The following is a 13,393-nucleotide window of genomic DNA, read 5'->3' on the forward strand; positions in this document are numbered from 1 at the left end:
GGATTAAGTACAATACCGTAACATCTTCGCCTCAAGATTTGACTCAAAAGCACCGCGCAGTTTTCACAACCTGCTCACTTACTCTAAACATAGAGGTCAACAACATTACCTTTCCTTCGTGAATCAAGTGCCCTCACACAATAATAGAGAGTAGTTCCACACACAATAGACATTAAGAACAATTAGGAACTCAAGATAGAAAGAATTCGCTCACTCTCAGAAACAACATTCATATGCCACAAAAGACGTACCATAGGCTTGCCCGTAGTGTACTACTCTAATAATTGAGCTCATTCAGTCAAGGATCAAGTAGGACTTTAATTAGTTGTAATGTAGGTTGCAGGATGGGTAGGATACATTTAGATATAAGAGTGACTACACCTCCCTAAGCACTTTTAATACATATACATTAACAATTCAAAATCCCACACTTATGTCAAACCATAACTCCACCTTCACAGTAATATACATTAACTCCCTACTTATTTAAGCACAATTACATCAAGAGTCACCACTATCAAAGAATATTTTGCAAAACAATACAATAATTTTTTTTCTTTTTCTTTTCCAATTCAAGTGGCTCTTACTTTTTCAAAACATTGCACCTTTCTCCTTATTTCAATAGTTCCACTCAAAAGCCAAACCAACCACCCCACACTTCAAATTTTACAAAGTTCATAACAAATTCAAGTGCTCACGCGAGGTAAAAGGTTCAAATAGATGGTCAATTCAAACAAATGAGTAGGGCTTGTAATGTAGTTGCCAAAGAAACAGGATTACATGCTCAATGTGGTTAACTACGATACATAATAATTAGGTAGGTAAAAGCATATAACTGGCTCAACAAAGAAATGCTTAGATCACTTCCAAGACTGAATAAAACTACTATTTCACTTTGCAAACACACATGGCAAGTTCTAGACATCAAATGCAATGCACAAAATAACACAAAACCTCACACACACATGGCACATAACTCACTCAGGATCGGATTCATCAAGACGCTCTAGTCAAAGCAGTTAAGCAAAGTTAAGATCATACAATTTAAGATACTTATACAAGAGTTAAAAACTGTGACTAAGCATCACAACTAAAGCACTCACTATTCTCAAGGCATAATAAAGTCAAGAGACATCGTTTTCAATTCAAATCATAGCACAGGGTTTCCTAATCCTAAAAAATATTGAAACTAACTACACCCGGTTCAAACAAAACCCTGTGAAAAGAACCGCGACACAAAGAAAAACCAAGGAAAAATTATTACACTACCTAACAAAAGAAAATCTTTTTGTCTTTTTTTTTCTTTCGACTTTAATCCCTCAAGAAACCCGTCGAATGATATCCATCATCGAGAAAAATCGAAATATTTTCAAATTTTTATGGTTTTTTTGATTTTCCAACTACTACAACTAACAAAACTAATACATATACATACAACATACAATTATCCCCCACCCCACACTTTAAGTTGTGGCATATCCCCATGACACACAATTAAAAAGTATAAGGTAAAGGAAACTTCCCTGAACACCTAGTCTCATCCTGAGTCGAAGTCGGAATCCATTCCTTGCCTTCGAACTAACGCACACATCCATGCAGACAACTTCTTCTCAGCCTTTTTGGGGTACACCCCACACTTATCTTTCTCACTCGGTGCAGCCTTTCACTTTTCACTCAACACTCGCAGCTGGTTTTTCCTTTTGTTCCCCATTTTCTATATTCATATCAAAAGTCACCATCTCCTCACCCACTCTAAGCATGAGTTTCCTCTCATGTATATCTAGTATAGCTCTACCCGTCGCTAAGAATGGTCTTCCTAAGATAAGGGAGACCTCCTTGTTCTCCTCCATATTCACCACTATAAAGTCTACAGGAAATACAAACTTATCCACCCGAACTAACACATCTTTCACTATCCCCTCGGGTATTAAAGTTGTTTGGTCTGCCAGCTGCAACGATATTAGAACCGACCTTATCTCTCCAATCTCCTTCTCAAGTTTCCTGTAAATAGATAGGGGCATTAGATTAATTGAGGCACCAGAATCACATAAAGACTTATCAAACTTTATAGTTCCTAATGGGCAAGGTATAGTAAAACTCTCTGGATCTCCATACTTTTGTAGGAGTTTGTTTTGCAATATAGCACTGTAATGCTCTGTAAGCTTGACCACTGGGGTCTTCTCTATTTTTCTCTTCTTTGTCAAGATCTCCTTCAAGAATTTAGCATAAACATGCATTTGTGAGAGCACTTATGTGAATGGTAAGTTTACATTAACCTGTTTTAGCACATCCAAAAATCTCTCAAATTGCTTGTCCAGCTTTTCTCTATATAGTTTTTGAGAGAAAGGTAAAGCAGACATATGCTCGCTCTTCTCAGGTTCCTCCCTTCTCGATTTTTCTTCTTTCTTCTTCTTCTTCTTCTTCTTCTTCTTCTTCTTCTTCTTCTTCTTCTTCTTCTTCTCAGTTTTCATCGGGCCCTTCTTTTTCTTGTCATCATCACTTTTCAACTGCTTCTCACTTTCTTTTTCAGGTATCATATCATCTTGGATCGGGGTGGGATCTTTTAACACTTGCCAACTTCTCAAGGTCACAGCATGCACTGTTTCTTTAGGATTCTTTTCTGTATCAGTAGAAAGAGTACCTGGAATCCTCTCAGACAATAAAGTGCCCAACCTGTCTTTCCAAGTTTCAAAAACCAGTACCTATTTCTTTGATAGCAACTCCATGTTCTCGTATAGCTGCGCTATGAGTTTCAAGCCTCTCATCAGTTTTGATAATAAAAGCCTTCATTAGATCCTTTAGACTATGCTGAATGGGTTGTTGAGGCTGAAATTGCTGCCTCTGCTGATTTTGGTATGCTGGAGCTCCTTGTCCTTGCGGTCTAGAGTTATTTTGCTGCCAAGCATTCGCAGTACCTCCAGGTGAACTCCGTGAAAAACCAGGGTGCCTCTGACCCATTGCATTGAAATTGTAGTTTCCCACAGCATTTACTTCCTCAGCTGAGGCTCGACACTCATGAGTAGGGTATCCTCTTCCACATATATCACAAGCTGTGTGAGAATCACTTTGTATTGAAGCTAAGGCCGGCTTTCTTATTTCTTTAGCCATAACATCAAGTTGTACCTGCACAGATGTGTTAGCATCAATCTGGTGAACACCAGTTGATCTTCTTCTTTCAGCACTCTCAGAGGGCCACTGATTTGCATCTTCAGATAACTCATCAAGAATTGTGACTATCTCCTCGGGAGTCTTCTTCATCAACGGACCTCCATCTTCATTGCTCAATATTCTATGTGAGGCCGGTGTCAATCCATCCCAAAAGTTATGGAGTTGCATCCAGAGTTCAATTCTTCTATGTTGACACTTTCTAAGAATCTCCTTAAACCTCTCCCATGCTTCAAAAAAAGTTTAATTCTCTTTCTGGCAGAAGTTATAAATTTCTCTTCTAAACTTGTTCGTTTTAGCTGAGGAGAAATATTTATCAAGAAATTTTCTGGTCATCTCTTCCTAAGTTCTAATTGATCCCGTGGGCAAGCTCCGAAGCCACTGCTTAGCATCATCTTCAGGAGAAAAGGGGAATGTCCTTAGATACACTGTATTTTGTGACACACCATTATATTGAAAGGTGTTCATAATCTCCTTGAAGTCCATTAGATGTGTGTTTGGATCTTCGTTTGGCTTCCCTCTGAAGACACAACAATTCTAAAGGATTTGAAGCAACCCTTGGTTTAATTCAAAATTGTTTGCTGCAATTGGAGGTGGTTCAACACTTGATAAACCTTGATTGTAGACCAGTCTAGCATAATCGCCAAGTGGTCTCCCAAGCAATGGTTGATGTTGATTAAGTCTGATACCCCTCTCTTCTTCATAGATGTTCCGTGCATCTCTAATAACTGCTTCCTCAACATCCCATGCATCTTGTTCTCTTCGTTGGGCTACTTCTCTCGCATCCAAATCCACATTATCTTCACCGTTTCCAGCCATAAGTTCTTTGGTTGAGGATTGCCCAACCTTTTCTATTGTCTCGGTAAGATTTCTTTCCTTCTTCAGCTGTCGCAGTTGTTTCTCAATTTCTGGCTCGTATGATAGCACTTCCTTCACAGAAGTTCTAGTCATGCACCACTCTGAACTTGTAACTTACGCACAGTCAAAGAAAACCAATCGTAAAAAGGGAAAAATAAAATAAAATAACAAGAAAAATTCCTGAATTAATACTACAAACTATTTCAAACACTATTGATTGCCAATCCCCGACAATGACGTCAAATTTGACGAGCTCGAAACACACACTTAAATTATGCTCGCTAGTCAAAGATAGTATAGCATAATATTGTATCCACATGGATTGGAGTTAAACAGTATTTTCTTAGTTTCTAGCTTGATTTCTATCCAGGAGAATCAACAATTGAGATTTATATGATTAATAACTAAAATTAACTAAGAATCTAAAGCTATTGACTAATGACTATCGCAACAAAGGTAAGCAAGGAAGTTATCAGTGGAAGAAAATAGGGGTTGATAGGATATGTGCAAGATAATTATTTGGGATCTAACTCGAGATAATTCACTTATAATGTTTAAGTGAGTTTCTCGAATTCACTCAATTATTAGTTCAAACGTTTAGTAGAAACTCCTCTCTCAATTAAGTCTCAACCTCACGAGATGAACCAATTTAAGCACGTGAAGATATGCGAACATGCGTAGTGGATTGATCTTTAGGATAACCTCTCTGTATTAATCTCCTAACTAGGTTTAATCAATATAATGCAAAGATATTGTGCTCTTTAGGGTCCCGAATTGACTTTTGAGGAATTGTGTAAAGATCGTAACTTTATTTATTGGAATTTATTTCTCTTTCATTATTTGATGTTATTAAGTCGATTTTGGTTAGATTTGTGCCGAGCGGTGATGAATTGTAAAGGAAAAGCTATTTTTGAGTATTAATTGAGAGCTTTTGAGGTAAGTATCTCGCCTAACGTTGTGTGGAGGAACTACCCGTATGTATTGGTTGTTTGTACTATTTAAATTACGTGAAAGACGTGTACACGAGGTGACGAGTGTGTACACGGCTTATATGTGTAAATTTGACCAGCTTAGACTCTTAGGTTCTTATGTACATTAAAAATGAAGTTGTCTTATCATGTTAAATCCTTTATTGCTAAATTTATCTTATGTGTCTTATTTGAAGTTGATTGATTCATGCTCTACCCTTATTACCGAATATACTCTTATATGCCTTAATTGAAGTTGTTGTCTGTTTTATTGCCATGTATTCCGTAATTGCTTAACCTTAATTGAAGTTATTGTTATCCCTTATATTGGTGACTTATCCTTATTTGGAATCATTGTTGCATGTTATCTCTCTTATCGCTTAGTTGTACTTATTCAGATTCATTGTTACATGTTATCTCTCTTATCGTCGAGTTATACTTATATGGAATCATTGTTACATGTTATCCCTTCCATTGTTGAGTTACTCTTATTTGATATCGTTATTACACATTATCTCTCCCATTGTTGAGTTATTCCTTTTGAAACCATTATTACTTGTTATATCTTCTATTGTGAGCTCGTTCTTCCATTTCTTTGTATTTGTAATTCTTATGTTGATTTACTTGCCGCACTCCCGTGTTATCGTTGTTGTTGTTGTACTCATTATTGTTGAGCTGGGGGTTATGTGTGAATGTGATATTGGAATTATTTTGAGAAAATGTTGTGGCATATGGGCACATATGGTGCGAGTTGTTATATTGTGTTGTTATATTTTTGGAACACATGATATTGTCGAGAGGATTGTCGGGGTGTTCGCACATGTGTTGTCCGTGCTATTATTATTATTGATATTGCACATGCGGCGTGACAAGGCGGGCTATATATGTGGGTTTTGCACATGTGGTGAGACAAGACGAGAATATTATTATGCGCGTGCTACGAGACAAGACGGGCATTTACTTCATTGTTGCGCATGTGGCGATACAAGGGGGCTATGTCGGGGATGATTTGTGATGACTTGTGATGGCCTGCGGGCATTGTTATTGATGATATTTGTGTAGTGGTGTGCCTACCTTGTGTGAGTTATGCATTTTACGCTTTGTTGTGTTGTCTCTCATGTGTCATTCGTTGTCTCTGCTACTACTTGTTGACTCGAGTTGTGATACAACACTTGCACAAAAATACACGTAATTAATCACTCATATCGGTTTAAGAAGATGAATCCTGAAATTTATTGATCATTTACATGTATTCTCATTTACTTCCCTTCTGTGTGAGAGTTGTACTATTGGCACGTGAGTTGTTCATGCGGTTATGAGTTATTATTATTGCTGGCACGTGATTTCTCCGTGCGAATATGAAATATTGTCACTCCCTTAGCACATGAATTATCCGTGCAGATATGAGATATTAATGGTATTGACACATGAGTTGTCCGTGCGGTTGTGATTTGTAATCTGGGCACAAGATGCCAAGTGATTAGGGTTCGTGAATTGGGACTCGTGATTTGTGTTTATGAGGTGTGGTACCTCTAGGAAATTCTTGAATAAATCTTGTGTGAAAGCGGTTGTTCTTCTTGAGTTGTTACTTGTTTTCCTTACTTGGTTTCACCAGACTTAAACTGTATTCAGTTCGCTCTACGGCGTTATTACGTGTTGTGCCTTGTTGCTAATTGTTGCTTCTAGTTTTCTATTGCAAGTATTTTTTTTTATTTTTATCATGCTTAGCTTTATATTGATATTGTTCTCTGTTAGTTTCACATTCATACTTGTACAGGTTATTAAGACTAGTAGGTGTCTTGACTGCCCCTCGTCACTACTCTACTAATGTTAGTCTTGACACTTACTGGGTAACACTGTGGTGTACTCATACTACGCTTTTTGCATATTTTTATGCAGATCCAGGTACTTCGGAGTTTGTTGATCATTAGCTAGCTGATCGGGCATTGATGTGGAGACTCAAGGTATACCTGTCATCGCGTTCACAAGCCTCAGAGTCACCTTCTGAAGTTCATTTTGTACATTTTATTTCTATTCCAGAATAGTTGTAATTAAAAATTTCCTAGTGAACTCAATAGAGCTTATGACTTGTACTACCGATTTTGGGATGTTATGTATCTACCTTGGATTGTTGGCTTATTATAAAAATTTCCGTTTCATGCTTAATAGTTATTTGGTCAAAAATCTGTTATTGAATCAGTAAGTGTTAGGTTTACCTAATTTTAGAGACTGGATGCTATAACGACATCATACGGAGGAAAATTCGGGTCGTGACATTGTCCTTGACGTCTGTGATTGGATATAAAGATTAGATTGTGATATTCCTTGATACTCGTGATTGAAAATCAAGAGTAGATTTTTCGCTGAATTGATTCTGCTATCTTAGCCTTCCTTCCATATATAGCTTCCCAGATCCATAGTTGGCTCATATCTTCTTTCTTGATCATTTCGCTTTGCAACGTCTGCTTTTTAGAGATCCTTGATTGCCTACAATAAGAATAAGTTATTTTTCATTATTAAAACCAAGATCTAACAAATAAAACCTATTTTCATTTATGTTAAGAATAATATTATCGATATTTATCGCCCAAGTTTAAAATTGTTATATATTGCAATGACACATTTAACTTAACAGTATCATACTAAGTATGTTTGAATATACACTAAATACTTAAGGTTTTGAATTCCGTTGATCAACATATTAGTGTTTAGTAATACTATAGTTCGTTGCTATTATTCGATTACAAATACGAGGATGCTTGAAACAATATTGTAACAACCCGACCAATCGTTTTGAGAGTTATAGTCTTGTTTCCCCTATTTCTACTTCTTTTTTGCTTTATAGCTGTATTATGTCTTACCAGGTTGGTTGGTTCGGATTCGGAGTGGTTTTGGAGTGAATTGAGACACTTAGTCTCTTAATTGGAAGCTTAAGTTGGAAAAGTCGATCGGACATCGACTTGTGGAAAAACGACCTCGGATTTGAATTTTTATGATTCTGTTAACTCCGTTAGGTAATTTTGGACTTAGTAGCGCGTCCGTAATGTGATTTGGAGGTTCGTAGTAGAATTGGGCTCGAATTGGCGAAAGTTAAAATTTTTGGCGATTTTGGCCGGCATTGGAAATTTTGATATTAGGGCCGGATCGGATTTCTGGAAATTGGAATAGGTTCGTGGTGTCATTTTTGACTTGTGTGTAAATTTTGAGGTCAATCGGACGTGGTTTGGTAGGTTTCGGCGTCGTTTGTGGAATCTGAAAGTTTAGAAGTTCTTTAGGCTTGAATCCGGGTGTTATTGATGTTTTGATGTTGTCCAGAGTGATTCGAAGGTTCGACTAAGTTCGCATGGGGGTTATATAACTTGTTGGTATGATAGGTTGAGGTCCTGGAGGCCTCGGGGTGATTTCGGGTGGTTAACGGCTTGATGAGAGTTGAGGAATTGCAGCTGAAGCTGCTGCTACTGGTGTAACCGCACCTGCAGAGTGGGAACCGCAGGTGCGAGGCCGCAGAAGCGAAGGAGGAGCCGCAGACGCGGCTAAGGAGGGCCTAGGCAGAGGACGCAGGTGCGATGGCATTCCCGCACCTGCGATGGTCGCAAAAGCGGATTTAGGGGCGCAGGTGCGAGTTTGGACCGCAGGTGCGATGTACCTCCCGCATCCGCGAAGACCGCATATGCGGTCACTGGATTGCAGGAGCGGAGGCTGAGTTTAGGGATTTTCCGCAGAAGCGGGGCTTTGCCCACAGATGCGGATATGGAGCCATAGGTGCGAGAAGTCTGGGCAGAACCTATAAATAGAACACTTCGAGATTTTTTTACCATTTCATCATTTTTGAGCTCGTATTTTGGGGATTTTGAGAGAGATTTCGGAGTAATCACTGAGGTAAGTTCTTTGTGCCTACTTATATTCAATAATGGTGTTTCCCTACTAATTTTATACCTAGTTGGTGAGTGTTTGATGTGAGATTGGGAGATTAGGGCTTGAGAATTAGAGAGTGAATTTTGGGGTTTTGGAGGGGCAATTAAGGTCGGATTTGATAAATGTGGTATGGTTAGACTCGTGAGTGAATGGGCTTTCGGGTTTTGTGTCTTTCGTCGGGTTTCGAGACGTGCGCCCGGGAGGTCGGGTTGAGCCGATTTCAGATTTTGGACTATATTTTAGTAGTTTTCTTGTGGAATTGATCCTTTTAGCCAATATTGATTATCTCGTACTGTTTGTGGCTAGATTCGAGGCATTTGGAGGCCGATTCGAGAGGCAAGGGCATTTCAGAGTACGATTTCTGCGCGGTTGAGGTAAGTAACAGTCTTAAATCTGATTTTGAGGGTATGAAACCTCGAGAATTTGTATGATGTGAATATTTGGAGGTGATGCACATGCTAGGTGACGGGCGTGTGAGCGTGCACCATCAGAGATTGTGACTTGGTCCGTCCCGTGAGACTGTAAAGTTGAATAGCCATTGTTATTACTTATTTTTCCTTGTCTTTGAGCAATTGACTGCCTTTTATGTTAGAAACCATGCTTAGGCCATATGATATCACTGTTGGGACCCACAACGGTCGAATACTTATTGAATTGACTGCTAATTGTTGTCTTGTACTCAGTCACAGTCTTACTTGTGTGTTATATCTCCATTTCCTCTCATTTCTTGTTGATACTTGTTGTATTCTCTGTTTGGGCTAATTATTATGATATTTTGTGAGCCCGAGGGGCTTGAGAGGTTAGTGACTGAGATAGGGACTGAGCCCCGAGCTGTGAGATATTTTGGATCGGGTTGCACGCCGCAATAATATTGGATCGGGTTGCATGCCGTAACAAGCCTTCGAGCATATATATATATATATATATATATATATATATATATATATATATATATATATATATATATATATATATATATATATATATATATATTATTGGATCGGGTTGCACGCCGCAAGAAATATTAGATCGGGTTGCACACCACAATAAATATCGGATCGGGCTGCGCGCCGTAGCAATATAGCGCTTGGGCTGAAGGAGCCCCTCCGGAGTCTGTACATCCCCAGTGAGCCGAGGTACCTATTGAGAGTGTGTATTGAGGGCTGAGAGCCGAGAGTATGAGTTGTTGAGATGAGTTGAGCGATTGTTGCCTTGAGAGGTTGTACTTGCTTTTATTTATTGTTGCACGTAGTTGTTATTTGTTGTTGATGTGAAATTTCTGGAAGATTCATATCCGTTTTACTTGAGCTCGAGCTGATTTGACTTATACCACCGGATTTGAAAGCATGTTCGCTCTTTACTGAATTTTTTTGAAATGATATGTATTATTATAGTTCGTCACTGCTTCTCAGTTACTTATTTAATTCTGTTACTTGCTGAGTTGGTTGTACTCATGCTACACCCTGCACTTCATATGCAGATCCAAGTGTGTACGGTTCTGGCGGTCGCTGAGTTCGTGCACGGGCTGATTATCGGAGATTTACGAGGTAGCTGCCGGCGTCCGCAGTCCTTGTTTCTCATTTCTTATTATCTTTTCTCTTTTGTATTGGCATTTGGCACAGACTATAGTAGACTCCGTTTTCTAGATTGGTTCTTAGATGCTCATGACTTAGTGACACCCCGATGTCGGGCTATGTTTCCGCACTTATGTATTATTTGGGTTTTACCCCCGTATTTATGAAAAAAAACTCCGGTTATTTTAAATGTCTTAATTCATTTCTATTAAATTTTGAAAGTGTTTTGGAAGGGTCGGCTTGCCTAGTATCACGATAGACGCCATCACGATGGATTAGGTTTTGGGTCGTGACAAATATTTATTAGTCTAAGTTGATCACTTATCAAACACACGCAATACTTAAGAAAAAATGTAAGATTTATATTTCGAACTACTTTTTAGTGTGCAATATTTGATAATCATAAAAGGGTTATATCAGTACTTGTAAAAGAAAACCTAATTTGGGGGGAAAATATATCTTATAATTATAAATCTAATGTAACTCATATATATATAACTGATAATGAGGAAATGTCTATATGCTTCTATTAAAAACTAGTAGTAGAGACTGATGGAAAATCCACATTAGCTGAAAATTTTAATGATTAGTTTTTAATTTTTTCATATTATTATTTCTTAAACACAAACCTAATACACTTCAACAATTTCAAGCAAACCATACACCAACTACTTCTGAGAACACAAGTGACTTCCTACGATTTTGATACAATATATCACGAGTGATTTTGTCTCTTTCTTTTCTCCCCTAATCACACAGTAAATCTAAAATATACTACAATACTTGCTTGTAGTAGAACAAAAAGCTTAAAATTGATTCGATCAAAGTATATTTTTCGTAGAGCCAGGATCAATTCCTTTGAATTTCCCATCTCTCGAAGATCTGCTCCAGCCAAAAGATATATATATATATATATATATATATATATATATATATATATATATATATATATATATATATATATATATATAATTATATCCTTATGCGAATCTTTAATTGATTCCTTCCAAGAATAAGGATGGAACTTTCCTATTGTTGATCCTTGAAGTTCAGTGTGATAGGCATGATTGGCGTAACTAATTGGCTTTGCAGATCTTCCAAACAACGTGTTTGATGTGATTGTCCTTGACGTCCATGATTGGAGATCAAGATTAGATTGTGATATTCCTTGATGCTCTTGATTGAAAATTAGGAGTAGATTTTTTGCCGAATTGATTCTGCTATCTTAGCCTTCCTTCGTTAGATAGCTTCCAAGATTCATAGTTGACTCATATCTTCTTTCTTGATCATTCCGCTTCGCAACGTCTACTTTTTAGAGATCCTTGATTACCTACAATAAGAACAAGTTATTTTTCATCATTAAAACCATGATCTAACAAATTAAACTTATTTTCATTTATCTTAAGATTAATATTATAGGTATTTAAGTTCAAAACTGTTATATATTGCAATGACACATTTAACTTAGCAATACCTTACAAGTATGTTTGAAGATACACTAAATACTTAAAGTTTTGAATTCCGTTGATCAACATATTAGTGGGTAGTAGTACTATAGTTCGTTGTTATTATTCGATTACAAATATGAGGATGCTTTAGAAAAAAAAACATATTTATTAGTCTAAGTTGATCATTTATCAAACACACGCAATACCTACTTAAGAAAAAATGTACTAAGATTTATATTTCGAACTACTTTGAGTGTGCAATATTTGATAATCACAAAAAGGGTTATGCCAGTACTTGTAAAAGATAACCTAATTCCTGGAAAAAGATATCTTATGATTATAAATCTAATGTAGCTCATATATATAACTGATAATGAGGAAATGTCTGTATACTTCTACTAAAAACTAGTAGTAGAGACTGATGGAAAATCCATATTAGCTGAAAATTTTAATAATTAGTTTTTAATTTTTTCATATTATTAGTTCTTAAACACAAACCTAATACACTTCAACAATTTCAAGCAACTATAGATCAACTAGGAATTTGAATATAGTTTATAATTTTTTTTAGATCAAATACTAAGGCGGCTTGAGAGTTTTCATATACTGACTAGATTGGATCAAATGTAGATTTTAAATATGGTTTATAAAAAAATCAAGCCAATGTGATCCAAACTTTTTCATGTTTAACAAATTTATGAGAAATTCAAGGTTTCACTAGGGGTGTGTTTGGTATAACCGGAAATGTTTTCCGTGAAAAATATTTTTTAAGAAAATGTTTTCTTGAAAAACAAGTAGTAATCTTACTCATTTTTCGGTGTTTGGTACGCAAATGAAGGAAAATAACTTCTCAAGAGTATTCATAAATAATTTAGATACAATAAACATGAAGCCATAAACTTTCGAACCAACAACCTTCCGAACCCACAAATTCCATAAACTTTCGAACCGCTAAACTTTCGAACCCGCGAACTTTCGAACCCTTAAACTCTATAATTTCTAAATCTGCAAACTTCCAAACACATAAACCTCCGAATTCATAATTTTGAAAACCGTAAAATTTCGAACCTGTAAACTGCAAAATAAAAAAAATCAGAAACTGAAAATATAAAAAAAAATATTTTTTGCCGGATGTGGGTGGGTGGTGAGAAAAACGAAAAAACAGAAAATTGAAAATACAAAAAAAGCCAAATAAAATAATTTTGGGGGTGGTGGTAATGGTGATGGTGGTGGTGGTTTAGCAGGGTGAGTGGTGACGAAAAAGAAAAAAAAACTGAAATCCGAAAAAAAAGAAGCCTTTTTGGAAAGAGGTGGGGTGGGAGAGGTGGGGTAGGGGAGATAAGGGGAGGGGTTGGGGTTAGATGTAAGGGTAGGTGGAGTTTTTAGAAAATATTTTTCTAACTTTTTTAAGGGAAATTATTTTTCCTCTAATTTCAGAAAAATGTGATATTTAAGAAAATATTTT

At 36.8% G+C, this 13,393-nt stretch overlaps 1 pseudogene; it reads left to right on the forward strand.

Moving 5' to 3' along the window:
* The first annotated feature begins 3,354 nt into the window (after positions 1-3,354).
* LOC142172183 (small nucleolar RNA R71) lies at positions 3,355-3,453 on the forward strand (annotated as a pseudogene).
* Positions 3,454-13,393: the final 9,940 nt, after the last annotated feature.

Source organism: Nicotiana tabacum, chromosome 17 (genome assembly GCF_000715075.1).
Source record: "Nicotiana tabacum cultivar K326 chromosome 17, ASM71507v2, whole genome shotgun sequence".
In the NCBI taxonomy this organism is placed as follows: Eukaryota; Viridiplantae; Streptophyta; class Magnoliopsida; order Solanales; family Solanaceae; genus Nicotiana; species Nicotiana tabacum.